The following is a 5698-nucleotide window of genomic DNA, read 5'->3' on the forward strand; positions in this document are numbered from 1 at the left end:
TGATGGAAACAGGAAGTGCAGGGAAGCTAAGGAGAAATGGCTGCATGAAAAATGTGAAAAAATGGAATGAGAAATGATTGTCTGAAGGACTGACCCAGCATATAGGAAAGTCGGAAACCACCCATGATGAAGTTAAAAGAGGGGGGGGGGGGGAGGGGAGGTAGGTAACATTAACAGTGCAATAGGAATTCCACTGTTAAATGCACAGGAGAGAGCGGACACGTGGAAAGAGTACACTGAAGGCCTCTATGAATGAGAGGCCTTGTTTGATGACGTGATGGAAGAAGAAACAAGAGTCGACAGGGAAGAGATAGAGAATCCAGTATTAGAACCAGAATTTAAAAGAGCTTTGGACAACTTATGATCAAAGAAGATAGAAGTGATAGATAACATTCCATTGGAATTTCTAAAAACATTGGGGGAAAAGGCAGAAAAACGACTATTCACGTTGGTATGCAGAATATAGGAGACTAGCGACATGCCATCGGACTTTAGGAAAAACATCATTCACACAATTTCGAAGATAACGAAGGCCGACAAGTGCGAGAATTATCGCTTAATCAGCTTAACAGCTATTGCATTCAAGTTGCTGACAATAATAATATGCAGAAGAATGGAAAAGAAAACTGAGGATCTGTTATATGATGATCGGTTTGGCTTTAGGAAAGGTAATGGCACCAGATAAGCAGATCTGACGTTGCTGCTGATAATGGAATCAAGACAAAAAAAAATTAGGACATGTTCACAGGAATTGTCGACCTGGAGAAAGCGTTCAACATTGTAAAATGGTGCAAGATATTCGAAATTCTGTAATATATACTGAGGAGCCAATGAAACTGGTACATCTGCCTAATATCGTGTAGGACCCCCGCGAGCACGCAGAAGAGCGGCAACATGGGGCATGGCCTCGAATAATGTCTGAAGTAGTGACGTCATCAATCCTGCAGGGCTGTCCATAAATACGTAAGAGTACGAGGGGATGGAGGTCTCTTCTGAAGAGAACGTTGCAAGGCGTCCCAAATTTGCTCAATAATATTCGCGTCTGGGCAGTTTGTTGACTAGCGGAAGTTTCAAATGGCTCTGAGCACTATGGGACTTAACATCTGAGGTCATCAGTCCCCTAGAACTTAGAACTAATTAAACCAAACTAACCTAAGGACATCACACACACCCATGGCCGAGGCAGGATTCGAACCTGCGACCGTAGCAGTCGCGCGGTTCCGGACTGAAGCGCCTAGAACCGCTTGGCCACAACGGCCGCCACCAGCGGAAGTGTTTAATCTCAGAAGAGTGTTCCTGGAGCCATTCTGTAGCAATTCTGGACGTGTGGGGTGTCGCATTGTCCTGCTGGAACTGTCCAAGCCCGTCGGAATGCACAATTGACGTGGATGGATGCAGGTGATCAGACAGGATGCTTACGTACGTGTCACCTGTCAGGGTCGAACCTAGGTGTATCACGGATCCCGTATCACTGCAGCTGCACACGCCACACACCATTACAGTCTCCACCAGCTTGAACAGACCCCTGCTGACATTCAACGAGACTCGTCCGATCAGGCAACATGTTTCCAGCCATCAACAGTCCAATGTCGGTGTTGACAGGCCCAGGGGAGGCGTAAAGCTCTGCGTCGTGTAGTCATCAAGGGTGCACGAATGGGCCTTCGAAAGCCCATATCGATGATGTTTCGTTGAATGGTTCGCACGCTGACATTTTTTGATGACCCAACATTGAAATCTGCACCAGTTTGCGGAAGGGTTGCATTCTGTCATGCTGAACGATTATCTTCAGTCGTCGTTGGCCCCATTCTTGCTGGATATTTTTTCAGCCGAAGAGCTGTCGAAGATTTGATGTTTTATCGGATTCCTGGTATGCACGGTATACTCGTGAAATGGTCGTACAGGGAAATCCTCACTTTATCGCTACCTCGGAGATGCTGCGTCCCATCGCTAATGCGCCGACTATAACACCACGTTCAAACTCACTTAAATCTTGGTAACCTGCCATTGTAGCAGCAGTAAACCGATCTAACAACCGCGCCAGACACGCGTTACCAACGGCAGCGCCGTCTTCTGGCTGTTTACATGCGTCTGTATGTGAATACGCGTGCCTATACCAGTTTCTTTGGCGGTTCAGTGTACAATATGTACAAGAACCATGGGTGAACAATAACAATGGAAGAAGAAGAACGAAGTGCTCGGATAAAAAAGGGTGTAAGACAGGGATGTAGTCTTTCGCCCCTAGTGTTCAATCAGTACATCGAAGAGGCAATGATGGAAATGAAAGAAAGGTTCAACAGTGGGATTAGAATTCAAGGTGAAAGGACATCAACGATAAGGTTCACTGATGACATTGCTATCCTTACGGAATGAATAGTTTAATGAGTACAGAATATGGATTGAGAGTAAATAGAAAGAAAACGAAAGTGATGAGATGAGCATAAACGAGAACAACGAGAAACATAACATCAGAATTCGGGATCACGAAATAGACGAAGTTTCTCGTTTAGCAAACAGCCTGCAGCAATCGTCGGTAGGGCCCGGGTTCAAATGGCTCTGAGCGCTATGGGATTTAACATCTGAGGTCATCAGTCGCCCTGGCCTTCACACTCTTCGGAACTAAAGCCACTAGACTTTTATTAGTGGGTCACTTAAAGGCCCTCGAACAAGGCGTGCTGAGACTTCGTGTCCATGTTTTGGAAGGCTGTGAAACAATACGTCATTCTCCAGGGACACATCAGCGCATCAGGGATTCCACGCGACGGCAGGCTGATGCATGTATCCTTGATAACAGGGGGCGTTCCAAGCACTTAATTTAGGAAAGTGTTTCATACTGCGCTGATGTGTTCTCTTCCTGTGCGTTTCCCATGATTAACGTGTTGAAGAGTTGCATAAACAAAGCTCTAAAATGGAAATAAATCATTTTCGGACCCATAACCACGAAGCATGTTTTCTTCCTCTAGGTGTGAGAAACGTTTCCTGAAAGTCTTTAATTCTGTGGTTAACTTGTGAAGCTCTGTGAGACTGTTTGTGGGTGGTGTTGTTACATATAGGAAAGTCATGACACTAATAAACGGTATCGGAATGTAGGCAGACTTGCATAGAATCGACGAGTGATGCAGTGACAATCAGCTGACCCCAAACGCGAATAAATGTAAAGTTTTGCGCATAAATAGGCGCAAATACCCGTGCTTGTTCGATTACACGATTCGTGATAAATGAACAGAAACAGAAAATACCTACAATATTATAGAGCTACCATTCAGAACAATCTAAAGTGAAACTATCATATAAAACTAGAGGAAAACGGGCGACAGTCTCAAATCCAGTGTGAACTCTACGGAAATATAGCTTTTCCATGAAAGAAGTGCTTACAAAATACTCGTCCAATTGATTCTTGAGTACTGCTCGTCGGCCTGGGGCACTTACCAGGTAGGACTAATAGAGGAGACAGAGAAGATCCAGAGAAAACTGCGCGTTTCGTCACTGGTTCGTTAAATAAACGCGATAGTTTCACGGATATTTCATGAAACTGCAGTGACAAACACTACACGAAACGTGTTATACTGAGTGCCTAAGATAAAAGAGGCCCCCGCTGTACTGAACGTGATATTTGAAGCTGTCTGAGTGTTGTTATTTATAAACGTTACAGCAGCGCTAGAGCTGGGTCGCGTGCTGTCGAGCAGCGATTTACTGATCAGTGCTGCGTTGTCAGCAATCAGTTCGAAGCTTGTTGTGACTACAGTTTTGCAGATGCCTATTTCAATCGAACTAAAGAGCGTTTAACGCTGAAACTTATTTTGGATGTAAATCGTTTCAAATGTTAAATGAAAAATTCACGATAAAATATCCAGAGATAGCTGCCCCTGCTGCCCCTCTCTGAGAGGAAATCACGAATCCAGTCACACAACTGAGACGATACTCCATATGCACACAATTTGATTAATAGTCGCTTATGAGGAACGGTATCAAAAGCCTTCTGGAAATCTAGGAATGTGGAATCGATCTGAGACCCCTTGTCTACAGCACTCTTTACTTCATGGGAATAAAGAGCTATCTGCGTTGCACAAGAACTATATTTTCTGAATCCGTGTTGGTTATGTATCAGTAAGTCATTTTCTTCATGGTGACTCATAATGTTCGAGTACAGTATATGCTCCAAAAACCTACTGCAAACTGAGGTCAGTGATATGGGTCTGTAATTCAATGGGTTACTCCTATATCCTTTCATGAATATTGGTGTGACCTGCGCTGCTTTCCAGTCTTTAGGAACAGACCTTTCGTCAAGCGAGTGGTTGTATATGATTGCTAAGAAAGGCGCTATTGTGTCTGCATACTCTGAAAAGAACCTGATTCGTATACCATCTGGACCGGAAGACTTGCCTTTCTTAAGTGATTTGAGTTGTTTCGCAACACCTAAGATATCTACTTTTATGTCACTCATGCTAACAGCTGTTCTGGTTTCGAATTCTGGAATATTTACTTTGTCTTCTTTCGTGAAGGAATTACGGAAAACTGTATTTAGTAACTCCGCTATAGTGGCACCATCAGCGGTAACATTTCCATCGCTATTTTACATACGACCAGAATCTGTTTGGGTTTTCTACCATATTTTGAGACAATGTTTCATTGTGGAAACTATCAAAAGCATTGACGTCCGCACTAAATTTCCAACTTCTGTAAAACTTAGCCAGAAATTTGGATGATTGATTAAAGAGAAAGAGCTCCACAAATTGAGCAAGTCATCCGGCCGGTGTGGGCGAGCGGTTCTAGGCGCTTCAGTCTGGAACCGCGAGACCGCTACGGTCGCAGGTTCGAATCGTGCCCCGGGCATTGATGTGTGTGATATCCTTAGGTTAGTTAGGTTTAAATAGTTCTAAGTTCGGGGGACTGGTGGTCTCAGAAGTTAAGTCCCATAGTGCTCAGAACCACTTGAACCATTTTTTTGAGCAAGTCAATAACGCGTTTGTCCACCTCTGGCTCTTATGCAAGCAGTTATTCGGCTTGGCGTTGATTGATACAGTTGTTGGATGTCCACCTGAGGTATATCTTCCCAATTGGTGCGTTACATCGTCAAAATCCCGATCTGGTTGTAGGAGCCTGCCCATAGATCTTACTGGCCAACCTAGGATTTGGTAAGCACGAAGAGAAACAGTGGAAATTCTCGCCGTGTCGGATGGGCATTATCTTGCTGAAATGTAAGCCCAGGATGGCTTTTCAAGAAGGGCTACAAGACGAACCGTAGAATATCGTCGACGTACCGCAGTGCTGTAAAGGCGCCAAAGGGGTCCTCCTGTGAAATGAAATGGCACTGCTGCTTGTGGAGCCGTACGGCGAGAGACAATCAGACTGGGTATCCCACCACTGTCTGGGAAGTCTCCAGACACGTCTTCGGCCTGGAATCTCATTGATTGGAGTAGAATTGTCTTCAGTGACGAATCGCGCTTCGAACTGAGCCCCGACCACCAACGAAGACGTGTCTGGAGAGAGGCGTCATTGACTTGCTCAGTGCTGAAATTCTTTCTCTTGCATAAATCAGCCAGTTTTTTGGAAAATGTAATCATTTGTTTGGCTGTACATGTACATCATAGCTATTGATCTCCGTCCCATTCGGGTAATTCCCTTGTAGCGCACAAATGGCTCGAGAAAAATGCAGTTATCTGCTGTGTACAAAGTGAGCTGAGCTACGCTGAAAAGCGCG

The sequence above is a fragment of the Schistocerca serialis genome, chromosome 9 (genome assembly GCF_023864345.2).
Source record: "Schistocerca serialis cubense isolate TAMUIC-IGC-003099 chromosome 9, iqSchSeri2.2, whole genome shotgun sequence".
NCBI classification, from domain to species: Eukaryota; Metazoa; Arthropoda; class Insecta; order Orthoptera; family Acrididae; genus Schistocerca; species Schistocerca serialis.